Genomic DNA, 18435 nt, shown 5'->3' with positions numbered 1-18435 from the left:
AATTTATATGCATGACAATTCTATGTAACAAATTCTTGGAAAATTAGCAAGTGAATTAATTGGCAGGATATTATGCATCAGCCTCTAAAATGGAAAAAGAAATGCTTCTTGTATATTAATTGTGCAAAATATTTGGGCGTAGTAACTGTGAGGATGACATAAAGGGTCAGCAGAGTGACTTTCAGTAAAATATTACTGTTCATTACTTCCAGGCTTGTTCTCCAATCCACACATCTTTCCAATGTATTAAAGCACAATTGTTGAGAATGTGGACCCTTGGGCTGGCTATAGTGTATGGAGGATCCACTGAAGGAAGGCCTGCAGTGGTTCTCGTAGCCAGGAGGCAGAACAGAACCAGGAGACCTGACCGTACCTTCACCTATACAGCCTCGTTCCCCTCAGGTTGAGCCCTTGGGTGCTGGGGCTGGCAGGACATAGGCGAAGGCTTGAGAAGTCAGTGATGGTCAAGGAGTCAAGAGAGGCAGCAGAGGTGCAAGACAAGGAGGCAGGCCAGAGGTCGGGGCAGGCAGAAGACAGACAAAGCCGGTTAACATGCCAAGGGTCAGGATGGGCAGCAGACAGAGAATACCAGGAACAAGGCCGAAGCCAAACCAGAGAAGCAAGCAAGCAAGCAGGAACTGGAATACAGGAGCAGGAATGGAGCTGGAGCAGGCAGGAAAGCAGGAGCAGAGGCAGGAATAAGCAGGAACACTGGAACAGAGTCAGGAGCAAGCAGGATCAGCAACTAGCTACTCAAGGAGTCGACCTGTTGCCAAGGCAAGGCATGAAGATCTTCGGGACTCTTATATAGTCCCCAGTTGATGACGTGGGATTTGGGGCCGGGCCGAGGTTTCCCGCCGCGGCCTCTTTAAATGCCAGGAAGGTGCAAGCACGCGAGCCTAAGGGGCGGAGAAGCCCGAAGATGCCGGTGGCGTCTCGCTCTTGGGGAGAGGGCCACAGGAAGGTCCTGACATGGCCCGAGCCAGAATGGAGCAGGCCGCGGTGAAGGACGCAAGCCTGAAGGTAAGGGGGGACCCGGCAGTGACCGTCCGCAGCTGGGATTCCCAACAGTAAACCCCCCTCCCCCCTTATGCTCTATCTCTCTGGAGGTCTTGGCTTACTAGGATTATCTGGTGGAATTGGTGAAGAAGGGATTTGTCTAAGATATTGGAGGCAGGCTCCCACGTGTTATCCTCCGGGTTGAAGCCATTCCATGTGATTAAGTACTAGGGATGTGCAAAGGGACGCCATATGTTGCATTCGGGCTTCATATTCATCGGGGGGCAGATACGTTGCATTCGGCAAGGGCCCCCCCCCAAAAAATGTACACGTTAATTCTTATTCGTTTCCTGGCTAAAATTAAATTAACTACAACCCCACACCCTCCTGACCCCCCAAGACTTACCAAAACTCCCTGATGGTCCAGCGGGGGGTCCGGGAGCCATCTAATGCACTCACACCCTCGGTTGCCGGCATTCAAAATGGCGCTGAAAACCTTTGACCTACTATGTCACAGGGGCTACCGGTGCATTGATCAGCCCCTGTCACATGGCCATTGGCACCATCTTGTGCTCCTACCATGGTGACAGGGGCTGACCAATGGCACTGGTAGCCCCTGTGATCTTAATGACTAGAAGCTCCTTGGTCTCCTATGCCATAATTTTTTTCAGCAGGGGAAAATATTTGAGCAAAATAGGAGCAATGAAGTAATGAGCCTTTGTTGGAGACTTGGCTAAGGACAGCCCCCATTGCGAGGTCAGAGGCATCTCCTTCCAGAATGAAAGGTCGTATGGGATCCGGGTGGGGTGTAAGCAAGAGTCTAGAAGGAAGGCTTGTTTTAACTCCTCAAAGGCTTGGAGTGTCTCTGGTAGCCACAGTCTGGTGATAGTTCCCTTCTTGTTTAGGGCAGTGAGTGGGGCTACCTTCTGTGAGTAGTGAAGGATGAAGTGCCGGTAAAAATTGCGAATCTGAGAAAGCACTGGAGAGCTTTAATTCCTACCGGCTGGAGCCAGTCTCTAATGCAGAAACTTTCTCAGGGTCCATGTGAAATCTGGTGACGGACACAATGTATCCTAAGAATGGCAAGGACTCTTGTTCAAATACATACTTCTCTAGCTTGGCGTAACTGCTGTCTGTGGGTGGTGAGATCTTTAGAGTAAACGAGCACAACGTCCAGGTACACAATCACTGAAGACTGAAGCATGTCTCTGAGAACCTCATTCATGAGGTTTTGAAAAACCGCTGGGGCATTACACAAGCTGAAAGACATGACTAATATTCGTAATGCCCATCACAAGTGTTGATTGTGGTTTTCCACTCATCACCCGGTCTGATCTGCACTAGATTGTATGCGCCTCGGAGGTCGGGTTTAGTAAAGATCCTAACTCCCTGTAGGTGATCCAAGAGCTCTGGGAAAAGTGGGAGATGATATCTATCCCAGCGTGTGATTGCATTGAGTCCTCGATAATCTTTACAGGGTCTGAGGGAACCGTCTTTCTTGGCAACAAAAAAGAACCAGCCCCTGCCAGGGAATTGAGGGTCGAATATAGAAACATAGAAACATAGAAACATAGAAATGACGGCAGAAGAAGACCAACACGGCCCATCCAGTCTGTCCAGCAAGCTTCACACATTTTTTCTCTCATACTTATCTGTTTCTCTTAGCTCTTGGTTCTATTTTCCCTTCCACCCCCACCATTAACGTAGAGAGCAGTGATGGAGCCTGCATCCAAGTGAAATATCTAGCTTGATTAGTTAGGGGTAGTAGGGGTAGTAACCACCGCAATAAGCAAGCTACACCCATGCTTGTTTTTACCCAGACTATGTTATACAGCCCTTTTTGGTTGTTTTTTCTTCCTCCCTGCCGTTGAAGCAGGGAGCTATGCTGGATATGCATGAAGTATCAGGTTTTTTTTTCTCCCCTGCCAGTGGAAGCAGAAAGCTATGCTGGATATGCGTGAAAAATCAGTTTTTCTTCTCTCTGCCGTTGAAGCAGGAGCTATGCTGGAAATGCGTGATGTATCAGTCTTCTCCCATGCCGGTGAAGCAGAGAGCCATGCTGGATATGCATTGAAAGTGAAGTATCAGGCACATTTGGTTTGGGGTAGTAACCGCCGTAACAAGCCAGCTACTCCCCGCTTTGTGAGTGCAAATCCTTTTTCTTCTCCCCTGCTGTTGAAGCTATGCTGGATATGAGTGAAGCATCAGTTTTTCTTTTCCCCTGCTGTTGAAGCAGAGAGCTAAGCTGGAAATGCGTGATATATCAGCCTTTCTCCCATGCCGTTGAAGCAGAGAGCCATGCTGGATATGCATCGAAAGTTGAAGCAGAGAGCCATGCTGGATATGCATCGAAAGTGAAGTATCAGGCACCCCTTTCCCTACCGTTTGGGAAGCTTTTAAAGCAACTATTAGGGGAGAAGTTATCAGTTATCAGTTATACCAGCTATAAACACAAGCTTCATTTATTTATTTATTTTTAATTTTCATAAAGCGGAAATGTCAGATCTCTCCCAAGAAGTAGACAGGTTGGAAAAAGCTCACATTCAGAATCCGTCTCCCACAACTCTCAAAGCACTAATCACTGCTCGTTACCGGTATAATCAGTCTCTTAGTGCACAAGTGAAACTTCACTTATTTCATACAAAAGCTCAATACTATGCAGAAAATAATAAATGTGGTCATCTTCTTTCCTCTCTTTTGAAAAAAACGAATGGACAAGAAGAAGATTGTAAAAATTCAATCTCCATCTCGAACATTATTGACCTCAGAAGCTGACATCTTACAAGCATTTAGAGACTTCTACGCGACTCTATACCAATCAGAGATTGATTTTTCTCCAACACAGTTATCCAACTTTCTCCATACACTGCCACGTTCCACACTCTCAGATGCTCAATCGATGCAATTGGACAACCCGATTACCCTGTCGGAACTGAAAGTGGCTATCTCCTCTTTGTCTTCAGGGAAAGCTCCGGGACCGGACGGCTTCACCTCTGACTTTTTCAAGACTTTCCAGCACACTTTAGCTCCTTATCTGCATAAGTATTACTCTTCTATGTTAGATCACCCGCAATCCGCAACCGTATTCACTGAGGCGTCAGTGATAGTGCTTCCAAAGCCAGGGAGAGATGATTCAGATACTGCTAATTATCGCCCAATCTCCCTTCTCAACACAGATTACAAAATGTTTGCAAAGATCTTAGCTACAAGGCTGTCCACTCTAATGCCCTCTGTCATTCATCTAGACCAATCCGGTTTCATAAAAGGTCGTCTGATTACTAATAATTCCCGGCTTTTTCTCCAACTTAGTCATTCCCAATTTCATTCATCTATACCGTCAGTAGCAGTATCATTAGACGCAGAAAAGGCATTCGATAGAGTCGAGTGGCCTTACTTATTTCATATCTTGCAATGGTATGGCATCGGACCTAGATTTATTTCTTGGATCCAACATGTCTATCATTGCCCTTCTGCGTTTTTATACATTAACAACCGGCGATCTACTCATTTCCCACTTTATAGAGGAACGAGACAAGGTTGTCCCCTCTCCCCACTCCTTTTTAACCTGGCTTTGGAACCGCTACTCACAGCGCATACGTATTAACCCCTGATATTACGGGAATCACGGTAAATACTGATGAGTTTAAATTGTCTGCTTACGCGACGATGTTCTTCTATTTCCTCACAAATCCTGACTCCCTCCTTACCTGCACTGTTCTCGACTATATCTGAATATTCTTCCCCTCTCTGGATATAAAATAACTGGCATAAAACAGAACTGCTGCCACTTCAATTATACTGGTTCAGTAATAGATCTTACACAATACCAGATACAAAAGGTTAAAACAAGGTCTGAAATATTTGGGGATTCGATTTTTTACACAGATCCTGATGATACGGTCACCCATTGTGCAACAGCCATTTTGCAACAGCTTAGAGATACCACACTTAAATGGTCTCCTTTATACTTAACCTGGTGGGGGCCGTTTGGAAACAATAAAGATGGTACTTGCCCCTAGACTCAATTATATTTTGGCTATGATACCAATTTCTTCCCGGCTGATTTTTACTCACATGTGGACAGGATCCTGACCTCATTTCTTTGGTGTACTGTACTAAACTCCCAGATTGCCTTTACGGAAAATTAAAGCGACCCCCCCCATTCAACAGGAAGGAGGAGCTGGTTTTCTCTGATTTTTATACAATATCACCAAGCATTTATACTGCAACCTGGCTTCTACTTTTTCCGCTTTTTCCCTGATCTAGAAGTCCCAGGTGGCTTGTCTTCTTGGAACGCAATCTTTTAGCTCCGGTTCCCATCTTAGAGTGTTTTCCTTGGTATTTGCTCTCTTTCTTTACAGGACCCACATCCTATCTTGTGCTCGTTACATACGGCATTTGGGGATCCTGGAATAGGCTGAGCGCCCACCACAACGACATACTTGGAAATCCACCAAATACAGTTCAACGATTTGGTTATCAACTCTCTTATCTGTATTAAACAACCGTCCCTTTTCATTGGCCTTTATGGAGCGGAGCTTCCATTTGGTTAGTATCTGATGTTTTTGATGGCCTTAACTTCCGCTCCATTTTCATTTTTTGCAAGATCAATTTGCCTTGCCCAGGCTCTCAATTTTTTGCCTGGATGCAGCTAGCTCAACAACCTTTTCGCGTCATTGCACGGCACTACTATATATCCTAATGAAAACTCCGTTTGTATTGGAGATATATAGGAGAGGCATGGTCCGCAAGGACATCTGGCTTCCAGGATATATTAAGTTACTCAGACATTTGTCCCCCCAATACATTTTCCTCTACGCTTGTCTAAGGTGTGGTCGGAGGATGCAAATATTCCTATTCCCCAAATGCTTGGAACATATCTGGAATGTTATGATGCGTATTCTCTATCAACGAGTATGACACAATCGGGTTTTTTTTTAGTATGCATAGGGCGTTATGGACTCCGTGGAAGCTTCATCGAGCCGGATTATCTCTTACTCATAATTGTTGGTCCTGTGATCACCCAAAAGCCACTTTACAACACATGTTATATTCTTGCCCATACACGCTCTCTTTTGGCGAGCAAATTTGGCATAATTGTTCCACCATCCTCAATTGGGATATTCATTATCCTACTCCCTTAACTATTTTAAAAGGAGCACATCCAGCTGTTTCTTTATCACCAGCTCAATGTAAACTTCTCGATTTTCTTTCTCACAGTTGCGCATCATAACATTCTATCCAATTGGAAATGGAGTGATTTTTTATCCGAGTCCCTTTGGTGGAACTCGGTCTGTCTTTTTGTGAATAGAAAAGGCTATGGCTATCAAAGTTAGACGCCTCGCTTCCTGGTCACAAGTGATGGAAACCTATGGACGTTTATCTTACTTCTCATCTAATCATGTCTCCTAATACCCCCTGCTAGCTGGTCCATTCACCACTTATTGGGTCTCCACTCTTTCTTTCACCTCTTTCCTTCTTTCTTTCTCTTTCTATACTTCCTCTTTCCTTTCTTTCTTTTCTTTCTTTCTCTTTTTCTTCCTCCTTTTTTCTCTTATACATTCTCTTAGTCTTTATTTCTCGCTCTCTCTTTTCTCTTGTTTTTTCATTCCTTCTTTTCTGGTGCCTACTTTGATAATGGCCACTTTCGCATAATCACCCTGCTAATAATGTCTTTATTCATGGTCATGTTTTTTTTAAATGTATCATGATCTTATCTATACTGAGGTATGAACGCATTTTAGTTTTTGTATGCTTTTCAATTTATAATGGTTGTACATTATAATATCATGTTTGATTTTACCTTGTATGGCACCATGTCTACATAATTTCTTTAATAAAAAGATTTAACTCTAAAAAAAAAAAAAGAAAGTGGTTTGGGGTAGTAACTGCCGTAACCAGCCAGCTACTCCCCGCTTTGTGAGTGCGAACCCTTTTTTCTTCTCCCCTGCCGTTGAGCAGAGAGCTCTGCCTGGAGTGTGTGAAGTATCAGTTTTTTTCTTCTCCCCTGCCGTTGAAGCAGAGAACTATGCGGTATATTGCATTGAAAGAGAACTATGCTGTATACTGCATTTGAAAGTGCAAGTGAAGTATCAGGCTTATTTGGTTTGGGGTAGAGTAACCGCCGTAACAAGCACAGCTACGCTGTTGAGGGGCAAATCCTTTTTTCCACGTTCCTCTTGCTGTTGAAGCTTAGAGTGATATTGGAGTTACAGAAGCATGTATATGTTTATTGAATAAGGGTATGTCTCCAGGCAGTAGCTATCATTCTGGTGAGTCACCCACTCTTCATTGGCGGCCTCTTGACTTTATGGATCCACAGTGTTTATCCCACGCCTCTTTGAAGTTCCTTCACAGTTCTGGTCTTCACCACATCCTCCGGAAGGGCATTCCAGGCATCCACCACCCTCTCCATGAAGGAAATACTTCCTGACATTGGTTCTGAATCTTCCCTCCCTGGAGCTTCAAATCGTGACCCCTGGTTCTGCTGATTTTTTTGCCTACGGAAAAGGTTGGTTGTTGTCTTTGGATCATTAAAACCTTTCAAGTATCTGAAAGTCTGTATCACATCACCTCTGCTCCTCCTTTCCTCCAGGGTGTACATATTTAGATTCTTCAATCTCTCCTCGTACGTCATCCGATGAAGATCCTCCACCTTCCTGGTCGCCCTTCTCTGTACCGCTTCCATCTTGTCTTTGTCTTTTTGTAGATACGGTCTCCAGAACTGAACACAGTACTCCAGGTGAGGCCTCACCAAGGACCTGTACAAGGGGATAATCACTTCCCTTTTCTTACTCGATATTCCTCTCTCTATGCAGCCCAGCATTCTTCTGGCTTTTGCTATCGCCTTGTCGCATTGTTTCGCAGACTTCATATCATTAGACACTATCACCCCAAGGTCCCTCTCCTGCTCCGTGCACATCAGCCTTTCTCCCCCCATCAAATACAGTTCATTCGGATTTCCACTCCCCATATGCATGACTTTGCACTTCTTGGCATTGAATCTCAGCTGCCATATCTTCGACCACTCTTCCAGTTTCCTTAAATCCCGTCTCATTCTCTCCACTCCTTCCGGCGTGTCCACTCTGTTGCAGATCTTAGTGTCATCCACAAAAAGACAAACCTTACCTTCTATCCCGTCCGCAATGTCGCTCACAAAGATATTGAACAGGACCGGTCCCAACACCGATCCTTGCGGTACACCACTTAAAACCGCTCTCTCTTCAGAGAAAGTACCATTTACCATCACACATTGTCTTCTGTCCATCAACCAATTTGCAATCCAGGTCACCACCTCAGCACTCATGCCTAAGCTTCTCGTTTTATTCATCAGTCTCCTGTGCGGAACCGTATCAAAAGCTTTGCTGAAATCCAAGTAGATGACATCGAGCGCTCTTCCTTGATCCAATTCCTTGGTTAGCCAGTCAAAAAAGTCAATCAGATTGTCTGACAGGATCTTCCCCTGGTGAATCCATGTTGCCTCTGGTCCATCAATTCTCCGGACTGTAGATATTTCACTATTCTCTCAGCAGTGATTCCATTACTTTTCCCACCACCGAAGTGAGGCTAACCGGTCTGTAGTTACCAGCCTCCTCTCTGTTCCCACTCTTGTGAAGCGGGACCACCACCGCTCTTCTCCAATCTCTCAGCACCACTCCCGTTTCTAGGGATCTATTGAACAGGTCACACATTGGACCCGCCAGAACATCTCTGAGCTCCCTCAGTATCCTTGGATGAATCCCATCAGGCCCCATGGCTTTGTCCACTTTCAGATTCTTTAGCTCTTCCCATACATTTTCTACTGTAAAAGGATTATCATCTATTCCACTCCCCTCCAGTTTCTTGTTGTGTAGAGATGGTCCTTCTCCAGGGTCTTCTTTAGTGAACACAGAACTGAAGTATTCATTTAATATTTCTGCCATTTCTTCGTCTCTCTCCACACATTGATCATTACCACCTTTTAATTTCACAATACCACTATGGACTTTTCTCTTATCGCTGATGTATCTGAAAAATGTTTTGTCACCATTTTTTATCTCCTTGGCAATCCTCTCTTCCGCTTGACTTTTTGCCAACTTGATTAATTTCTTTGTCTCCCTCAGTTGAATCAAATATTCTTCTTTATGTTCCTCCCTTTGGGATCTTTTATATTTCTTGAATGCTGTTCTTTTAGCTTTAATTTTGTCAGCTACCTCCTTTGAGAACCAGACAGGTTTCAATTTTCTTTTGCTTTTCTTTACATTTCTAACATATAGAGTAGTTGCCTTGGTGATTGCTCCTTTTAGATTGGTCCACTGCTGCTCCACATCTCTCTCGTTCTCCCATCCTTTTAGTTCTACCTCCAGGTACTTCCCCATTTCCTCAAAGTCTGTGTTTTTGAACTGTAAAACTCGGGTCTTTGTGGTTCTTTTCCCTATTCTTTTAGTGATATGAAACCATACCGTTTGATGATCACTGGTGCTGAGGTGGGTGCCCACCTAGACATCGGAGACATTATCTCCATTAGTGAGCACTAAGTCGAGTATAGCTCCTTCTCTCGTGGGTTCCAACACCATTTGTTTGAACAAAGATACTTGCATGGCATACACTATCGCTCTACTATTTTTAGTTTCTGCAGATGGGATTTCCAGTCTACATCTGGCATATAAAGTCAGGGAATAAATCCCTTGTCCAGGTTTTCTTGAATATACTGGGGCATAACTTGTGTCTCAGGTAGGGACAAAGGATAAACTTGCCCCTGGGGGGGGGGGGGGGCATCGAAACAGGTAGTAAGTCAATAGCACAGTCAAAGGACCGATGTTCTGGAAGGTGCTCATCTTTTTCTTTGGAAAAGACATCGGCGTACTGTGGAGGCAGTGTCAAGGAGGTGGCAGACAAGGAAATGCTAGGCTGAGGCAGTGTAGGCAAGCAGGTAGTAAAGCCAGTTGGACTCCACACCACAATTTGCAGGGTGTCCAATCTAATGAGTGGAGAGTGCTTCTGAAGCCAGGATAGGCCCAAGACTATGGGATGGATAGATTTTGCCCAGAATGTAAAAGGAGATCTCCATCTCATGGAGAACCCCGGTGTGGAGGGTCACCGGAGCTGTTTTGGCCGAAATGTAGCCTGGCAGAGGGGTGCAGTTAATGGAGGATATCCATAGTGGCGGTATATGTGACAGTATGGGAAGTCACAGCTGTTGGACTAGGTCAGCTAGGATGAAGTTTCCTCCAGCCCTGGAATCAATGAAGGCCAATGTTGAAAATGTCCCACCAGGGTATTCCAGAGAGACAGTGACCATGCATTGGGGAGCAGGGTTCATGCAGCCCAGGGTCAGCTCCCCAGTGACCCCTAGGCTTGGGAGATTTCCGGCCTCTCCTTGCACTGAGCCAACATGTGACCCTTGCCACCGCAATAGAGGAACAAGCCTAAGGAACGGTGGCGCTTCCTCTCCTCCAGAGTGAGTGGGCTGCGACCAAGTTGCATGGGTTCCTCTCCTTGGTTAGCTGGTATTCAGAGGGAGGAGCTAATAGACAGTAGAAGGACAGAGCCAGTGGGACTGGTCTCTGGGCAGGTTTAAACCTCTCAGGCCCATTGCTGGAGTCTGTGATCAATCCATCCTGTGAGATCAATCAAGGCTTCAGATCATCTTGGAGTACCCGGGCTGTGAGTTTGTCCTTGATGTGAGAGGACAAGCCTTCCAGGTAGATGCTACGTAGGCTTTCCTGGCAACCCAGCTCTGACGCCAAGGTGCAGAATTCAACAGTGTAGTCGACCAAAGGCCGGGGACCTTGATGTAAATGAAGGAGTCAGTAGCCACGATAGACTGCTGGGATGGCTCGTCAAATACCTGCTTGAAGGCGTGAACAAATTGTGGATATCTCCAAGTACCGAATCACCTCACTCCCAAAGTGAGGAGGCCCAAGCCAGGGTCCTGCCATCTAGAGAGAGTATGTAGGTTGTTTTAACCTGGTCAGATGGGAACTGTGCTGGCTGGAGGTGAAATGCATAAAGCAAGTGGTTGAGAAACCATAGCACTGCTTAGGATCCCCCAGCATTACAGGGTGGTGCTGGTAGGTGCAAAGATGTGGCCGGTCCAGATGGCTCGTCAAATACCTGCTTGAAGGCGTGAACAAATTGTTGGATATCTCCAAGCAGCGAATCACCTCGCTCCCAAAGCGAGGAGGCCCAAGCCAGAGTCCTGCCATCTAGAGAGAGTATGTAGGTTGTTTTAACCTGGTCGGATGGGAACTGTGCTGGCTGGAGGGTGAAATGCATAAAGCAGTGGTTGAGAAACCATAGCACTGCTTAGGATCCCCCAGCATAACAGGGTGGTGCTGGTAGGTGCAAAGATGTGGCCGGTCCAGGAGCTGGGACAGGAGCCGGAGGTGGAGCTGCAGCTGGAGGTGCCGAGTCCAGGCGGTTGGCCAATCTCTCGACAGTAGCCTCCATGATGTCCAAGCAGTGCTGCTGCTGTTGCAGATGTTGGGCCAGGCCTGGAATAGACTGGAGGTCATAGAGGTCTGCTAGGTCCATGGCATTGGCAAACTGTTGAGAATGTGGACCCTTGGACCGGCTAGAGTGTATGGAGGATCCACTGAAGGAAGGCTTGCAGTGGCACTCATAGCTGGGAGGCAAAACAGAATCAGGAGACCTGACAGGATCTTCACCTATACCAGCCCTCATTCCTCGCAGGTTGAGCCCTTGGGTGCCGGGGCCGGCAGGACTTAGGCGAAAGTCTCCTGTTGAAGAGGAGTCCAGAGAACAATCTGAGTGGAGGCAGGCTGAAGGCTTTTGAAGTCGGAGATGGTCCAGTAGTCAAGGCAGGCAGCAGAGGTGCAAGACGAGGAGGCAGGCCAGAGGTCAGGGCAGGCAGAGACAAACGAAGCCGGTTAGCACGCCCAGGGGTCAGGATGGGCAGCAGACAGAGATTACCAGGAACCAGGCCGAAGTCAAACCGGAGAAGCAAGCAAGCAGGAACCGGCACACGGGAGCAGGAATGGAGCTGGAGCAGGCAGGAAGGCAGGAATGAGGCAGAAATAAGCAGGAACACTGGAACGAAGCAGGAATACTGGAACGGAGTCAGGAACAAGCAGGATCACAGGAATGGAGTCAGGAACATCAGGATCAGCAACTAGCTACTCAAGGAGTTGACCTGTTGCCAAGGTGAGGCATGTGAAGATCGATGACGTGGGATTTGGGTCCGGGCCGAGGTTTCCTATCTGCGGCCCCTTTAAATGCCAGGGTGGGTGCGTGCGCGGCACGCCTAAGATGCGGAGCAGCCCAAAGATGCCAGCGGCTTCTCTCTCATGGGGAGGATGCCGCAGGAAGGCCCCGATCTGGCCCGAGCTGGAATGGAGCACGCCGTGGTAAAGGACACGAGCCCGAAGGTAAGGGGGGTACCCGGTCATTGCCGCCCAAGGCCGGGATTTCCAACAACATAAGAACATAAGAAATTGCCATGCTGGGACAGACCCAGGTCCATCAAGCCCAGCATCCTGTTTCCAACAGAGGCCAAAAAACCAGGCCACAAGAACCTGGCAATTACCCAAACACTAAGAAGAACCCATGCTACTGATGCAATTATAGCAGGGCTATTCCCTAAGTATAATTCATTAATAGCCATTAATGGACTTCTGCTCCAAGAACTTATCCAAACCAACAATATATAATATATGGTAATCTATAAGTCAGTGATCAAAACTACATTTAGTTTGATATACCATTAGAAGGTCAAATCACAGTTGGTTGGGAGTTGCTGTTGCAGAACAAGACAGTGATTAAAGAACTGAATTGTCAGTAACATAAACAATTGTTGTTTGTTTGAAATAAAAGATAACAAGTGTAGGTGACCTATAAAATGAGTGTAAATGAACCAAAATGAAAATTATGCATCTGTGCATCCCTAATCACTGCATATTTACACTGTATATATGACTAACTTAACAAAAAAATGTCATATTTTAACAATTTTCATTGATATGTTTGTCATAAACTCTAATCATTTTTTAATATCCCTACTAACACAAAGGGACAGAAGTGCTAAAATCAATAGCTATAGTCTCAAAAATCTACATGTTTTCAGGGAATGACACTCTTATGTACTTTATATCTTTCTGAACTATAAGTATTCTCTGCTTCCTGTTATTTGTTTAAGATCTGCAAAGAATAGAGAAGTGCATGCGTCCTGTTCAGGAAAATTCATTTTTCAGGGATAGTGTGCAGTAACGGGGAGTTAGCACGCACTAACCTGAAATTCGGGGCAGCCAAAAAAATAAAGGCCCTAACCACGGGAAACCGAAATTTCCCGCGGCGGGCTTATAATGAAGGCCGAACCAAAAGGTTCGGCTGAAGCACATCTCTAGCAAAGAATACATAATTAGTCATACTTTGTTGTTTTTCATTAAAGTCAGTGGGGGTAGCAATGCAAGTTATCTAAAGCTCCAATATTGGGGTTTTCTAATGAAGCTTGTGGGCTTACAGCATCAGAAGGAGGAAGAGAATTCTAAGGCACCAAGAATATGGCAAAGTGGCATCAAAATTGGCATGAATAGTCTGTCACAGCAAAGGGGCAAAAGGATACCAGCAGTGGGAGGCGTTCTCCAAGGCACCATTAAAGAAGCAAAGCATCAGTAAGAATGGCAGGAACATCCTAAGGCTTCAAAAGAGGTCAACAGCAATAGTGACATATACACCCGAAGGCAGCTCAAGAGGGACAAAGTGGCACCAAGATGTTATGAACATCCTAAGGCATCATTAAGGATGCCAGTAAATGTGGCAGTAAAAACCCCAAGGCACTGATAGAAAGATAAAACATCAAAAAGAGAGGTATGAATATCCCAAGGCATCTTGAAAGGTGCAAAGCACCTTAAAGTGTAGAGTCTGGGCATGTCAGTAATGCAGAGTGGCAACAAGACCCTCAAGGTATAAAGTCTGAGGTACAGCAACAATGCTAAGTGGCAGAAAGGCCCCCAAAATATATTATAAGAGGTATAGCAGCAAGGTAGAATGGCCGCAAGACCCCAAGGTATAGAGCCTAGATTATAACACCAAAGCTGACTAGCAGCAAGACTACCAAGGTGTAGCATAAGTAGTAAATCTGCAAGGCAAAGTGGCAGCAAAGTCCCCAAGTTGTAGAATCCTGGAAATGACAGCAAAGCAGAGGGGAAAAATACCCCCAAGATGCTTTCAGTTGTCCTGCCACTCAAATGAAAATTCTGGAAATTTTGATTTTGAAGAAGACCAGCTTTTCCATCATCTCTGCCTGCTCTTACAGGAGTTGTTTTTAGTACCATCAATATCATCTACCTTGGATTGCCACAATGAATATGCATGAGATAGTTTTGTATAGCCTGGATTTCCAATGTATGCAAATCTATTGCAAGTATATTTATTATGGCTATCCTAAAAACCCAACTAGTTAGGTATGCCTCCAGGAGAGGGTTCAGGATCACTGATCTACCCCATCTTCAGCTTTACTGGAGGCTAAGATGCTACTGATTTAAGCACACAAATCCCCTTTGGCTGCTAGATCTTCTATAACTTCTGATTCATGGAATCAGTTTTTAGAAATACTGACTCCATTACCTCAGAAGCAATAACCAGAGAAAAGTGTGGTGCTGATTTTAGTGTTGCAATTCTGAGGCTCCTGTCCTTGACCCTGCCCTGATAATGCCAGCCTAGGTTCGCTCTCCCACCTTTAGCCCACACTACAAAACAAACAGGAGAGGAACAGGTTGTGGTGGCACATGCTCTCTCAATTTTAATTCTTATTGCTTGAGACAGCTACCAGCCCTGGCTTTCAGAGGCTAAAAATGTCTCTTTTAAGTTTAGGGGAATGATTTTCCTTTTTCTTACTACTACTACTACTACTTGTGCTTATAGCAGACTGGGATGAATCTGGAGAGATCTTCTGCCCCTACCATACCCTCCTCTCACCTTTGATCATAGTATCATGATGGAATTGGAAGTGGCTACTGGGGGTTTTCATGTCACTATATCCTTTATTGATAATGTATCACTTACCAGTACCATTCTACTACTGACTGTCAAATCAACAATAAAGTTGAAAGACTGAGTTATTTTTATTGCTTACCTAGCACAGTGACTACTTGCCAAGCAGAGTTACCAGCTTGCTAGTTACATAAACACAATTTCTGTCTTTTTAGGACTTTCCTTCATAAAGTATGCAAAATGTTTCTCTCTCTCTCCCACAGATATACATGGTGTATGTGAGTGTGTAATGCTGATTGACTCCTTTCTCACATACACAAACACACACACATACACACACACACACACACACAAACTGTTAGGAATAAAATAAGCTGAGAAAGCTAGCAAGGTTGTGCTTCTCTTTACTGTAATTAGTCTGCAAATAAGCAGTGCAAATTGCAGAATCAGACAGACACAAACAAATTAGTGTTCATAGCCTCTTTATACCTGGTTTTCTTCCTTGCTACAATGAGTAGGATAAATTAGGGGTGTGCAGAGGAAAATTTTTATCTTAGTTCATTCATTCATTTTGTAAGTCACTTCTATTTCTTTCATATGTTTCAAACAAAAAAAACTAATGAAACTGGTAAATAGCATCATGAGAAGGGGGAAAGCATGACACCACATCAAGACTATATCAATATGACACCAAAAGTAAAATGAATAGACTAAGAACTCGCAATGGGGGAAACCGGCACCAGCAGCGATGTTTTCCAAAACATCATCAGAGGAGGAAAACAGCAGCAAGATTAACCAGCTCACCCCAATGCTTCATAAGTAGGGCAAAGGGGCACCAATAACTGTGGCATGAAACCTCCTCAAAGCTGCACAAGAGAGACAAAATGGCATCAAGTATGACATGAATAGCTCAAGGTACCATGAAAGGCGAACAAAGTACCAAAAAAAGGCAGACCACCCCCCCCCCCCAAGGTATTGGTAGAAGATGAAAGCAACTGAAAGGGTGGCATGAAAAACCAAAAGCATTAAGAGAGGTGCAAAGCATCAACCCAGAATGGCATTGAAGACTTTATTTTTAAGCAGGCCTTTAATATTCCTGATTAAATATTTGGTATTTCCAGCTTTACCATTTTTCTCTCAGTTGTGCAGTAAGGAGATTTAACTTTCTTTCGTTTTGTGTAATTTGTGTTTTATTTGTTGTTTTTATTATTATTACTTATGTGACTTGTACCTCACCCCAAATTATTCAGAGGGTGTGGGTGATAATATTTTTTAAAAATAAATAAGAACACTCCAAGGCTCCCTAGGCAGGGATAAGCCAGAGGAGATCCCTGAAGGAGGCCTAATGTCATTTATGAAGAAGCTGGCTTTTGTGATTAGAGTTGCTTTTCACTCAAAGCTAAAATGCTACTGATTAGAGGCACCACTAGTTGTTTAATGTCCTATGATTCGGCAAATTCAGGGCATAATTCGTCTGAATCATTTTTTCAAATACTACGTCTTTTACTCAGAGTAGTAACCATGGAATAATATCATCCTGGTAGTTCGAGTTGCTGCACTTCTGCAGCACTTGCCTTTTGCTCTGGTATAATCCATTAAAGGTTAAATACTGAATGGAACCAATAATTACAAGACTGTAAGGGAACGGTGTTTGAAGAAAATGTCAAGAGAACATAAAATTAATTAAAGATGACTGGATATTATGGCCTGTGTAAAGCATTGGATGGCTAGGACAAGAACAAGGAGAAGAAGATTTGGAAGGGACATCTTAGACATCTGAAGCAGCAGAGGAAGCACCCTAAGCTACCATGACTGACTTTGAGTGGAAGCGGCAAGAAGTAACAATAGCATTTATTGAAACTGAAATAAGAAGAGCAGAACATGCAGCAAAAAGAGTATCTGTAAAATCCCCAAAGTGTATGTATCTCAAGGGCTGAGATGGACGAAGAATGACATTGAAAGCCTGAGGAGTGGTGCAGAAGGCATGCAAACAATGGATGGCCAATGTAAGAACAAGAGTTGGCAAGTACTGTAGGAGATGTGAATTTGGAAGGAACCTTGCAAACAGATGGAATAATGGAAGAAGAACCCTAAGATACCGAGACTGGTTTTAGAACAATGGGGCTGGTGATTATTAAAAACTGAAATGAAAGGAACAAAGACACAAGAAGAGTAGCACATGGTAAAGGCTCATAGTAAAAAGGAATACAGATCTTTTAGCATGTGCACACTTTGCAGATCAAAATCCCTCATACTAACCAGTCCAAAAGTTTGGCCCTGGAGAGACCTTTGTGGGGCGATGATATCAGCAAGCTCATAGAGAGGTCTTGGTTAATGTTATAGTTGGAAAAAGGATTTCCCAGCAGTCAGGACTTTAGTTATTATCAGGGTTGTAGAGGGATTACCATGGCCCTGAAGGAGCTTCTGTTGTATTAGGAGGATCAGAGGCTGGGGATCTGGAGCACAGTTTTAATGTTAGTGTGTGGGCCTGGCAAGTATGCTAACATTGACCACAATTTTTCAGCAGGTGTTATATTTAACAGGGCCCAAAGGCCTCAGTAAATTAAGTGATTTTTAGTGAATATGGTGATGTCAGCTAAAGAGCTCATTACATCCAATTTACCTAGTTTGCATGTGTGTTTCATGCTAATTTTTTGTGTACATATCCATAACCAATCAAACATTAGTTTTATATGCGCGCCAGCCAAGGCAGATCCACGGCTCGGCCCACTCACCTCTCTCAAAGTGATCCAGCACCTGGTCCCTTGTCTCTGGCAGTTGCTGGCCACCGGCTCCATCCTCGGGCCACCCCTGGACCTCCGGCTCTGCTATAGTTCCTGATGCTCCGGGTGGCCTCTCCGTGTGGCCTGCGGAGAGACACCATCCCGACCAATGCTGTGCCCCTCCCTGGGTGCGCGCAAGCGCATAGCTGATCCTTAATAGGGCCCGTGGCAGGAACCTAGCCATAGCCCCAGATGATGACGTCGGCTAAGCTCCGGTATATAAGGCCGGGCTCCACTCTCTAAAATTGCCTTTGCAACAGTCCCCTCACTAGTCGAGTGCTCATTGCTTTTTCTGTTCCTGGTTCCTGATCCTGATTGCCTTCGTTCCTGTTTCCTTGTTCCTGAGTTCCTGTTCCTGTTCCTTCATTTCTTCTTCAGATTGCTAACCTGGTTTGACCTCTGCATCACCTGACTACTCTGTTGCCTCTCTCCTGCCCAGACCTCTGCATTGCCTGACTACTCCATTGCCTCTCTCCACCCTGGACCTCTGCATTGCCTGACTATTCTGTTGCCTCTCTCCAGCCTCAGACCTCTGCAATCACCTGACCACGCCATTGCTTCTCTCCAGTCCTGGACTTCTGCTTCGTCTGACCATCCTTTGACTCTCTCCTCGTCCAGACCTCAGCCTTGCTTGCCACTGCTTCCAGCCTGCCGCCAGCCCTGAACCCAGCTTGCTTAAAGACGCCTCTTTAGCCTTTGCCCTGGACGTGGTTCATTCAAG

This window comes from Rhinatrema bivittatum, chromosome 5 (genome assembly GCF_901001135.1).
Source record: "Rhinatrema bivittatum chromosome 5, aRhiBiv1.1, whole genome shotgun sequence".
Taxonomy (NCBI): domain Eukaryota; kingdom Metazoa; phylum Chordata; class Amphibia; order Gymnophiona; family Rhinatrematidae; genus Rhinatrema; species Rhinatrema bivittatum.
The sequence above is the reverse complement of the archived record's forward strand: the minus strand, read 5'-3'. Positions refer to the sequence as shown.